This window comes from Dromiciops gliroides, chromosome 4, assembly GCF_019393635.1.
Source record: "Dromiciops gliroides isolate mDroGli1 chromosome 4, mDroGli1.pri, whole genome shotgun sequence".
In the NCBI taxonomy this organism is placed as follows: domain Eukaryota; kingdom Metazoa; phylum Chordata; class Mammalia; order Microbiotheria; family Microbiotheriidae; genus Dromiciops; species Dromiciops gliroides.
The window spans coordinates 147,008,787-147,021,601 of NC_057864.1; the positions used below are offsets into that span (position 1 = coordinate 147,008,787).

General features: G+C 39.3%; 1 protein-coding gene across 1 annotated transcript in view; it reads left to right on the forward strand.

Moving 5' to 3' along the window:
* PCNX2 (pecanex 2) overlaps window positions 1-12,815 on the forward strand; it is a 373,081-nt gene that overhangs the window by 52,517 nt on the left and 307,749 nt on the right. The gene's annotated exons all lie outside the window — the stretch shown is intronic.

The following is a 12,815-nucleotide window of genomic DNA, read 5'->3' on the forward strand; positions in this document are numbered from 1 at the left end:
CAGTGGATAGAGTGAGGGGCCTGGAGTCAAAAAGACTCATCTTCCTGAGTTCAAATCTGGCCTCAAACACTTACTTATTAGCCATGTGACCCTGGGCAAGTCACTTAACCCAGTTTGCCTCAGTTTCCTCATCTGTAAAATGAGTTGGAGAAGGAAATGGCAAACCACTCAGTATCTCTGCTAAGAAAACCCCAAATAGGGCCATGAAGAGTCAGATGCAACCAAAAAATGACTGAACAGCCATTCATACTGTTTGATCCTCTGGGACCAAACAGAACAAATCTAGTCCCTTTTCCACATGATAGTCTTTCAATTACTTAAAAATAGTTCTCATGTTCCCCTTGAGCCTCCTCTTCTTCAGGGTAAACAACCTTAGTTCTTTTAACTGGTCTTCATAAGATATGGATTCACAGCTTCTCATCCTGATTGCTCTCCTCTGGACACTATCCTATATAATCAATGTCCCCCTTAAACTGTGGTACCCAGAAACGAAAAAAAAAATGCTCTTTGGATTTGTTTAGAAGACAAAAGAATGGAAAACAAGGAAGGGCCAATTTTTATGATGGATAAGACAATGCTTATTGGTTATAAAGAGAAAGGAAAGCTGTTCAATTCATATTTTGTTTCTGTTCTATCTGCCCAGAAAGATTAATCTCTGAATTTGAAAGGACAAAGCAAAAATAACTACTAGGATGATGATACCTAACACAAGTCAGGACATATTAAAAGAGAAAACAGATGCCCTTGATAAGTTAAAGTCATTTGGTACAGATGAACTACATTCTAGCAAATGGGGGTGGGGGGAATGGATAAATGTAGCTGAGCCACTGCCAGAATTTTTGAAAAATCATGGAGAACAGGAGAGAGATTGCAGGACTAGAGAAGAGGAAATAATGTCTGAGTTTCTGTGGCATAAGGCTTCATCAGCCTAGTAAGAAGTCTCTTTAAACTTGGACAACAGAACATGCAGTCCATTTCCAGACCGATGGAAGTTGATGGAGCTTGTGTTTTGTTGACATTGTCTTAGAGCATACAAACCCATGTCTACGCCCTGTTGTGGAATTGGAGGAGGCTTTTAGTGAAAGCTTCCCATAGAAACATTGTTGTAAATAGTGATTAAGTTATTTAGTAATAAGTACTGACTCAGGAAGCTAAATGTCATTAATAGCACTGTTTCTGAGAGAAAAGGCGTGCAGAGACCAAAACAGCTAACTTAGAAATGTGTCTTGAGCACAGCCTGTTCATAAAATGGCCTGTATTTGAGAATTTGTAAATGACTGGTTTTTTTTTTAAATTTTTTTTTTGGTGGGGCAATGGGGGTTAAGTGACTTGCCCAAGGTCACACAGCTAGTAAGTGTCAAGTGTCTGAGGCCAGATTTGAACTCAGGTACTCCTGAATCCAGGGCTGGTGCTTTATCCACTGCGCCACCTAGCTGCCCCACTGACTGTTTTGTTATGGCTTTCAAAATGTAGGTTATCCAAAATCACAACACTCTAAGCTATGCATATTTCTGTCTATTTAAGAGATGATTCAATCCTTAAGTATCTATTATGTGCTCCTTAGGATCACAGGAACATAAATCTAGAGCTGTAAGAGAATTAAAAGCTAGATTGGTCCTCAACCCACAACATTCATTTCACAGGTGGAGAAATTGATAACTCTATGCCTTGAGTACTAGAGATACAATAATGAAAGATGATATAGTTCCTGCCTTTATAGAGTTTATCATTTAGTAGGGTAATTAAATGTACCAAGAGATATGACCCAAGGAAGGCTAAGTTAAGAAAATGCACAAAGAAACATCCAACAGAGTCCTGAGATATGAGGAGACATAGTTCTCCCCCAGCTTTGGGAATCAGGGAAGGACTCACAGAAGAGTTGACATCTGAATCCAGGCCTTGAAAGAATGGAAGCCTTTTGACAGGCAGAGATATGATAGGAGTCTTTTCCTGAGATATATAAATACATGGAAGTGGGAAAAAGCAGAACAGGATTGGGGAATGACTTAGTCTAGTAAGGTTGAAGAATGAAAACTTTTGAAGAGCTCATACCATTCAGAACCACTACTTTAAAATAGGATTCTTTGTAATTTTTATATGTGCCTCTTTTTTTGTTTGTTGTTCACTTGTGTCCAAATCTTCATGACCCAATTTGGGGTTTTCTTGGCAAAGATACTGCAGTGGTTTGCCATTCCCTTCTCCAGCAAACAGGGTTGAGAGAATTGCCCAGGGTCACACAGCTAATAAGTGTCTGAGGCCAGATTAGAATTCAGGAAGAGAACTCTTCCTGCCTCCAAGCCCAGCACTCTATCCACTGCTCTACCTAGCTACCCCCTTCAGTAATATCTTACTTCAATATATCATCTTGGTATGGAGGTGACCCTGGCTTCTTAAAACCTCTGTCGATAGACCCTAGCTGTGATGGTTACTCATCTTCATAAGCTCTATAAGCCATCAGTAGGTGATATATGTGTGTTTATGTATGTGTTTGTCTATAAAGATATATGCACACATGTATATACACACAGAAATAATTATTATGTGTGTGTTTATATGCATACATGTGCAGATGTATACACACATGGAGGTACATATATTTTATTGTCCACAAATAAAAGTATATTTTATAACCTACCTTGCTAAGGCATAGTTATGTTACAATCTTCATCTTGAAAAACTAAAATGTGGAAGTGTTTTGGGGGCTGAGGGAGAAGAGGTAGGGTTGAATGAATATATTTCATTTTTTCCCAAAGCTTCATTTAACCATTAAGTTCCAGTATGCTAGGAAAGTGACTAAATCCCATTTGCCATACTTTATTGATACCAATTATCATTTTCTTGGCATATTATAGTGAAAAGATGAGACAGGATTTATAGTATATAGGACCTGTTTCTGAATCCAAGCTCTGCTACTTGTTACCTGGGGTAGCCTTGAATCAGTCTGGAACTTGGCATAGTGCCTGGCAAATAGAAGATGCTTAATAAATGTTTCTTGAACTGACTAGATGGCAGAATGGGATATACTCCCCAGTTGAAGATACCCAGGCACTAGGAGCCTGGTTTTACCCAGGGGTTTTCAGGCAAAGGGTCTGCTCTGGCAGCTGTCACATCACTGGCAGGGCTATAGCATTAGGGAGCATGGACTGCTAGCAAAAGGTCCATATAATCCCCCTTATACTACAGGTTCTGGGGATGGGAGGGGAGTTAAGTTTACCAAAGGGGAGTTTCTAAAAAGTTAACCAGGTAGATGTTATCACTATGCCACATCAGCAAGTTTTCTGGAGAGTTTCAGCAGCCAGTTTTAACTAGAACTGAGTACAGATTAAACCTTGAGCACACAGGACACTGTTCCAGGAGAACCAGACCATAGTTTCTTCAGAGAGCATGTGACATGAAGCCAAAGGCAAGGTTGTTACAGCTCTGATAAAAGGGGAGATAATAGGCTTCAACAGAGGGTTTAATCAGTTTACAGAATAAATATTTTATAATTATGTTTTTTTCTTGTGTTTACATATTTGTGTATATATCCCCTAACAACACATTATATGTGTGTATGCATTTGTGTGCAAGGAGAGAGAGAGAGAGAGAGAGAATGAGAATGAATCCAGGAAATAAATGTGTGGATTGATCATGTAGTAAGATTGATGAAGAGCACTTCACAGTTACCTTAGAGCAGGGCTTCTTAATCTTTTTTTTTTTTTTGTGCTATGAATCCCTTTGGCAGTCTGGTAAAGCTTATGAATAATGTTTTTAAATGAACACAATTAGAAACACCAAAGGACACCAATGAGAGAGAGAGAGAGACAGAGAGAGAGAGAGAGAGACAGAGAGAGAGAGACAGAGACAGAGAGAGAGAGACAGAGAGACAGAGAGACAGAGAGACAGAGACAAAGAGTTCCTAGACCCTAAGGTAAGAATCCCTGTCTTGGGGCAGCTAGATGGTGAAGTGGATAAAGCAATGGCCCTGGATTCAGGAGGACCTGAGTTCAAATCCAGCCTCAGACACTTGACACTTAATAGCTGTGTGACTCTGGGCAAGTCACTTAACCCTCATTGCCCCGCAAAAAAAAGAAAAGAATGTCTGCCTCAGAGGAAAGCATTCAATGCGTTGGATTGATCTTCTGTGAAATATTTAAGGGATAATAGAATTTAGAACTGGAAGGGAACTTGGAAAGCATTTAGTCTATAACTTTTATTTTATAGATGAGGAATCTGAAGCCCAGAGTTATTGAGTGACCTGGTAGTAAGTGACAGAGGCAGGATTCAAACCCAGGTCCTCTGACTTCAGATTCTGTGCTCTTTCTTTCCTTAACACAGCATTCAGCCTCCTGGCATGTTTAGGTCAAGGGATAAGAACAGATGGGACAACAGATAGCACAGAGATAAGATAGTAAAAGACAATTTGCATACCTTTGGAGGACCTACCTGCAAGGAGCAGATCCCAGAGCCACTGAAGCATTGTATCTAGGCAACCCCACCCTCCAGTTTTCTCCTAATTTGCCATTTCAATCTGTTATTGATAAGAGCTGCTGCCACCCTCATTGCAATGATTAGACAGTGGAACAGTTGAAATCCTTTGCCCTGATTTTCACCACTATTTCCAACTTTATTTACCTTTCCATTAATTATCATTCATCCCCTTAATCTCCTTCCACTTCTCTTTCCATTTCCTCTCTATATTGAAGTACTGTTGTCAATATATTCTTTTTTATCTCTGATTTAGTACAGCTTCTTAATTTCCCTCTGTAACAATGCTTAGTAGAGCTCCACTTTGCCTGAAAGTCAGGTGTGTTGCATTTTATTCTTCTCCCCCAGGGTTTTCCAGAATCCTGGAAGGAATTGCAGGGAGGGAGTAGTCCTCTCATCTCCATGAGTTCAAATTTTAATCTATGTATCCATGTTAATTTGAGGGGTTCAAGTAGCCCAGTTCTATTTAACTACTGAGTGGTCTGATGGCTTTTACAAAGAAACAATTATTTCAAAGTTCTAGCCAGAACACACACACACACACACACACACACACACATCTGTGGTAGAATCCCTCTCATATCACCCCTGTTTCTGGGGATGGAAGAGGGATGAAGTTTACTGTTTAGATCAGTTGTTACATAATATTAATATTAATACCAACAAGTTTCAAATCCAAAGCCCCACCTGGGCTTGTGTTCTGATATCCTGGATTCTCAAGGCTCCCCTGCTGAATTGGTTACATACAGCCTAGAAGCTAGGCTCCAAGGTTCTTGTGGCTTGAGATCACACTACATTTGTAATTAGTGAGGGAATTTGTGTGAAGTCAGAATGGAGGTTTCATCTAAAAATATAGTTTGAGATGGCTAAAAATGGCCTTCTTGCCATGAAGTTCTTTGTAAAACAGACTAAAAAACCCCAAGAAGAAAAAAGAAAAGGTATGCTTCAATCTGCATTCAGACTCCATCAATTCTTTTTTCTAGAGAGGGATAGCAATTTTCATCCTAAATCCTTTGAAATTGTCCTCGATCATTGTATTGCTGAGAATAGCTTAGTCATTCACAGCTGATCAATATTGCTATTACTGTATACAATATTCTCCAGGTTCTGTTCATTTCATTTTGCCTCAGATCATGTAAGTCTTTGCAGGTTTTTTCTGACAGCATCCTGCTCATCTATATAGCACTTTTCAAGCTGCACAGTGCTTAACATGCATTCTCATTTGACCATGACCCAAATCCTATGAAGTAGATGCTACTATTCCTATTTTGCATATAAGGAAACTGAGGTTCAGAAAGGTTATTTATTTATTTTGTTTTTGTTTTTGTTTTTTTTGCAGGGCAATGAAGGTTAAGTGACTTGCCCAGGGTCACACAGCTAGTAAGTGTCAAGTGTCTGAGGTCGGATTTGAACTCAGGTCCTCCTGAATCCAGGGCTGGTGCTTTATCCACCACACCACCTAGCTGCCCACAGAAAGGTTAAATGACTAGCCCATGGTCACATAACTTGCAAATGTTAGAAACAAGATTTTATTTCAGATCTTCCTAACATCGAGCCCTACCCCACCTCTCCAGTCCTGCACTCTCATATTTATGATTTGTTTCCCCTTTTCAGGTATTACAAAAAATACAATCAAACAAACAATCATATCTTGCAAATGACCTTTGCCACCTTGAAGAAGACTTTGTAACAGCTCTATTGTTATTTAATATTTTCTGAGCACAAATAACCAGGTAGATAATGCTCCACTATCTGTGTGCCAAGTACTGGAAGCTCTATTACTGTCTTGTTAGTTGACTTTTCCCCTGGATAACTTGAGAGGGTGTGGTCTCACCTGTTCTATAAAACAGTGGCACCTACAAATGTATTTCACTCTTTCCTCATACTTTAGAAAATCAATACTCTTGCTTGTCAGAGGTAATATATCTTTGTTCTCATGGGCATGAACAGTTCCTTGAGAGCACATCTGTTTCCTATACAATTTACTTCTTGAGACAAATAAAGTAACTTTATGAAATTCTCCTTTAAGCAATTTATAAAAGAAGATTTGGGGGTGGGGGATAATGGAATGTTCTACAAATTCAGTGATTTGTTTGGGCAAACAAATACACGATAGGCTTCCTGTCTCCTATGGTAATATAAATCACAGGAACAGAATCATAGTCATTAAAATGGCAAAGATCTACTTATATGGATGGGTTCCTCCCCAGACAATGCTGGAGAAGCAGTTAAAGCAATGCCATCTGCTCTGTTCATGCTCAGGAGAAAACATTTCAGTTTCATGCAAAACCAGATCCTCTTCTAGAATTTCATCTGCCTTGTGAATGTTGGTTTCTGAATATTTTAATAGTCTTCAACTCCTCCCTAGTCTCCTTGAATTGGAAAGCTGTATCACAGATCTTCAGGGAGCTAATTTTCCTTACATTTACAGTAAGCCCTGGATTTTGCATAAGCCTATGATGATATGATGAACTGTACATTCTTTTGTTTGTTTGTTTGGTGTGGGCAATGAGAGTTAAGTGACTTGCCCAGGGTCACACAGCTAACAAGTTGTCAAGTGTCTGAGGCCGGATCTGAACTCAGGTCCTCCTGAATCCAGGGCGGGTGCCTTAATCCACTGAGCCACCTAGCTTCCCCCGATCTGTATATTCTTAAAGAGGTGATATAGGAAAAAATACAGTAAGAAATATATTTTAAAACATAGAAGCTGATGAAGTTTATGTCACCCAGTGACTGTGTTGACCAAGGTCCACTATATTACTGCTCTTTTGGTCTGTTACACTGATCTTTCTCCCCAGAAATGGGGAGTTGTTTTAGAGCAGAAGCCAGCCATTGATTGTGGAGTAGACAGTAAAAGGATGATATATAGATGTCATCTGTACTTGATCTACTTGTTGATTCCTCCTATAATTAGACTGTGAGAATAGGATATGAATGACATACTAAAAAGTATGAAATTTATCTTGTAGGAAAGGAGGGAAACCATTGGAAAGTTTTGAGTAGAGAACCAAAATGAAGAATTTCTGTTACAAATTCATTAATCTGCTTCATGATTAATCTGGTAATTTGTGAAAGATAGATTTGAGGTGTCAAAAGTTACCTTTATATTACCCAATCCCCTTTTATCAGTGAGGAACCAGAGACACAAAAATGTTAAATGGCTTTCTAAAACCACTCATCATAAAACTAGTATCAGATCATGGACTCATCATGTCTTCCAGTAGACTGTTCTATAAAGGAAATTATTCTCTACTTCAAAGTCAGAAACTGTTTATGATCTTAGATTTCATTTGTGTGTTAGCCATGGTAATTGTGCCTACTAGACCAAAGTCATAGGGTGAGCCTGGCAAATACTTTAAATCAGTGGTGTTCTTAACCAAATAGCCATAATCAAGTCAAAACAGCTTTATGTATAAACATGACTTTATTAGCATTCAATAGCTGTTAAGTATCTGCACTGTGGTGGTGCATGATATCATCACCAGCATCATCTAACTAAATACTTGTGATATTACTGGTCTTTAGTGCCATCAGGTTCTGAGCTCCCTCTACTACCACTTTTTTTTTTTTTAGTGAGGCAATTGGGGTTAAGTGACTTGCCCAGGGTCACACAGCTAGTAAGTGTCAAGTGTCTGAGGCCGGATTTGAACTCAGGTACTCCTGACTCTAGGGCCGGTGCTCTATCCACTGCGCCACCTAGCTGCCCCTCTACTACCACTTTTAAGAGAGTCATTGACTTTGAATTTCTGGGGAAATTCTAGCTGAAGTCATTATAAGCAATGCAACACTTGAAGTTATCACAAGAGCTGTTTCTTCTCTACAAGGTGAATTAAATGGCTGGGACACCCTCCAGCTTTGTCATTAAACTGCTGATTCTTAACATGGGTAAACTGGCCAGTCCCCTTTCCCATTGTTAAAACCCTATTGCCATGAGACAGTTTTACGACCATGTCCTTAACATGAATAGAGAGAATTGTGTACATTGCAATTTCCATTGGCTCTTTGGGGATTCATGAAGGAAACTAGGAAAGCAAACAAACTTCTCTCACTGGCCCCACTGTCATTGTGGGAACAAATCTATTATTTTGTTGACTGCCAAAGAAATGTAAGCAAAGACATATTTCTTGGACTTATTATTTTTTATTTCTTGGGATTATAATTGCCATCCTTAAAGCCAGGTAAACCTAGTAACATTATTTAATGCAGTTCTCCTTTCCCCCTGTGGTGAAAATGAAGGAATCCAAGCATGTCATGGAGTGTAGCATTCAGAGCTGTGAGTCACTGCTTCTGAAAGTTTTCATAGAATACACACACACACACACACACACACACACACACACACACACACACACACATGCTCTAGGGATTGGATGCACAATCCATTTTGGTGCTTGTCATTTGGCCAAGAAGTTTCCAAAGCTTGCTAGATGGGGAAGACTCAGAGATTCTGCCTTGTTCCATAGGGTATTACTACCTGTGATTCACTGTTGCCCTTCATTCTCAAAGAGGGCCAAAATGACATCACCAAGTTGGAGTTAAGGTACAATGTGTCCAACTGTGGCTGATTAGACCAATACAAACTTGGAAGGCTCTACCACAAATGGGATACAAATAGTCCACATGAACTTCTGGATTGAAGATGTCTCTAAATTTGCACATCTCAGGTTGGTTTTTGTTGTTGTTGTTTGAGCTATTGCTTTGCTCATAGAGCACAGTGCCTTCTTTGATGTGGGCATGCCATGCTGGGCAAGTGTTCCCATGACATGCAATCCATTCCAAAGTTCTTCAGAACTTTAAGAGAGAAGAGAGGGGCAGCTAGGTGGCATAGTGGATAGAGCAACAGCCTTGGTGTCTGAAGCTGGGTTTGAACTCAAGTCCTCCTGAATCCAGGGCCAGTGCTTTATCCACTGTGCCACTTAGCTGCCCCACTAGGTAGTATTCTTATCCCCATTTTACAGATAAAGAAAGTGAAACACAACGCTATTATGAGACTTGCCCAGGATCACACAGCTCCTAAGTATCTAAGGCAGAATTCAGTCCCAGTAGGCTGTCCTGTCTCCAGGGCTAGAACTCTATCTGCTCTACCACCTAGTCTCTCCCCACTCTATTCCATCAACCATTCATCTGTCCAATTGATCTGATCCTCCTAATGTATAGTTCTGACCATGTCAGTCCTCTATTCAATAATAAACTTAAGTGGCTCGCTATTACTTCCTTTGTTTAGCTGTTAAAGTCCTTCATAACTTGGCCCCTTCTTTTTTTTTTTTTTTTTAGTGAGGCAATTGGGGTTAAGTGACTTGCCCAGGGTCACACAGCTAGTAAGTGTTAAGTGTCTGAGGCCGGATTTGAACTCAGGTACTTCTGACTCCAGGGCCGGTGCTCTATCTACTGCGCCATCTAGCTGCCCCAACTTGGCCCCTTCTTAACTTCAATCTTCTTATACCTGACTCCCTTCCATGTAATTTGATCCACTGAAACTAGACTCCCTGCTGTTACACACTACACTCCATCTTCCAACTCTGGGCACTTTCCCATGCTGGGAACTTTCCATTTTCATCTCTGACTCCTAGCTACTCTGGCTTCCTTCAAGTCTCAGCTAAAGTGCCACCTTCTGCAATAAAGCAATCCCAGTCCTCCTTAATCTTACTGTCTTCCTTTTGAGACCACATAAAAATATGTGTGTATGTATGTGTATATATGTATATGTGTGTTTATACACATATAAATATGTATACATATATATTTACATTACAGCCATTTTTGTAAATTATTCTTTCCTTTTCCAAACTCTAGCCAATGAGCTTCACCTTGTAACAAAAAAACAGTTAAACAAAACCAACACCACAGCCATGTTGTACAGCACATGCAACATTGTATGCCCATAGAGCCCCACCTATCTAATAAATCAATAAGCATTTATTAAACATCTATTACTGTATGCATTAGGCATTGTGTTAGGTGCTAGGGACACAGAGACAAAATGAAAGCATCCCTGCCATCCAGAAATGTATATTCTATTAAGGTAGATAACCTGTACATAAATAAGTCTACACAAAATATCGACAAATTAAAAACAAGGTAATTTTTGAGAGCAGAGGCACCCATGCCTAGGGGTTTGGGGGTATATTATATGCTCCTTGTGAGTAAGATTGTTTCATTCATTGTATTTGTTTCCTTTGTATCTAGCAGGTGCTGGACACATTAGGAGGTGCTTATTAAATGCCTGTTGATTCATTTGTTAATCTAGGAGGTGGTGTTGGAGATAAACTTCAATGGAACCTAGGGATTGTAAGAGGTAAAAGCAAGAATGGAGTGTTTTCCAGGCATGTGGGACAGACTGTGCTAAAGTACATAGAGGGAAATAGAATGGCCCATGTGAGAAACAGCAACAAAATCATCTGGTGTTTTTTATTTTTGTTGTTGTTTTGTTTTTTAATTTTTTCTAGTTACATGTAAAGGTAGTTTTCAACATTCATTTTTATAAGATTTTGAGTTCCAAATTTTTCTCCCTCCCTCCTTTTCTTCCACCCTCAACAATACAGCAACCAATCTGACATAGGTTATATATGTACAATCCACAAGTACTCTTTTTTTTTTCTTTTTTTTTAGTCTGTGTTCAGTCAATATCTGTTTTTTCTCTGGAGGAAAACCATCCATTTTGCTGAACTTAGAGTAGGTAAACAGGAATAAAATCTAGTAGGATGGGAAGATAATTTGGAGTCAGGCTGTGAAGGTCTTTAATGACAAACAGAGAAGTTTATTATTCGATCCTAAAAGTAATGGAGAGTCATTAGGGCTTATTGATCAGGGAAATGACATGGTCAGACCTCCAAGGAAAGACGGGAGGTATTTTGAAAGTTCATTAAAAAATAACTCAAAATAGCCCAAAATTTTCTTTGTGGGGGGAATTATGTGCTAAATATAGCAATTATACTTTTTTTTTTTAGTGAGGCAATTGGGGTTAAGTGACTTGCCCATGAACTATCTTGTATTACTGAGAATTATACTAAGATATGATAGTTTTATTCCTGATAATATTGTGATACACATTGATCAAGATTTTCCAAAGACTTAGCCCATGTAGTGGACATAATTTAATTACCTTTGGAAGGTTCACTAAGCGACCAATGCAAACACCCCTGTTTACTATCAATTACAGATGGATTAGAATCCTTTTTGGTCACGTCCTAAACAAATTACTTCTTTGTTGACATTATCAGTGGTTCTTTTTAACCTTTCCCCCACTTGACATTTTATGTTTCAATAAAATTCAGTCTTCCTTCCTTGTGCTCAACTACCAGGGAAGACCTCAAAAAAGTACAGGGATAATTATAATCGTTGGAAAGAGCATTGACATTGGACTGCTGAATTTGAAGTCCTTGAGACCTGAATTGGACTCCCTGCTCTTCTCCTTCTTATCTGTATGAATTTGGGGAAGTCATGTCAAATGTCTGGGCACCCATTTCCTCATCTGTAAAATAAAAGGATTAGACTAGGTGACCTCTAAGTTCCCTTCCGGGTCTAAAACAATGATCCTATGATTGTAATCCTGATAGCCACAGGACAGGTCAGGCAGATAATCAAAACCTATGCACAGAGAAAAAGCTGAGCTTTGCTTAGGCTGGTGTCTCCTGTCACCTTGAGAGGTGATATAGTCTGTCCCTAGCCAGGGTGTAGAATACAGAAAATTAACAGTTTCTCAAAGTTTCCTTGGTTAGTATACAGGGTTGCTTCTTTGTTTTAAAGTTGTGGATTTTCTGGAACACTGTTGTTGTTGTTAAGTCATTTCAGTCATGTCCAACTCTTCATGACCCCATTTGGGGTTTTCTTGGCAAAGAGGAGTGCTTTGCCATTTTCTTCTCTGGCTCATTTTACAGATGAGGAAACTGAGGCAAAAAAGGTGAAGTGACTTACCCAGGGTCACACAGCTAGTAAGTGAGGTCAGATTTGAACTCAAGAAGATGAGTCTTTCTGACTCCAGGCCCTGTACTCTATCCAGTGTGCCACCTAGCTGTCCTATTTCTGCAACATTAGACACACCCATTTCTAATGAACACTAGTAGAAAATGTGGAAGCTAAATTTGAATGACTACATGCTGCATTCTATTATCTTTGATAATTAGAGTTGATTAGTTTCTGCCTGAAACATCATTTAAAGAAGTGAAATACTTATCAATTAAATCAGAATTAAGTTTTTATCTCAACAAAGACCAAAGATCATGGGACTTTTAATAAGTTTTTTTTTTGGGGGGGGGTTGGTGAGGCAATTGGGGTTAAGTGACTTTCCTAGGGTTCACACAGCTAGTAAGTGTTAAGTGTCTGAGGCCCGATTTGAACTCAGGTCCTCC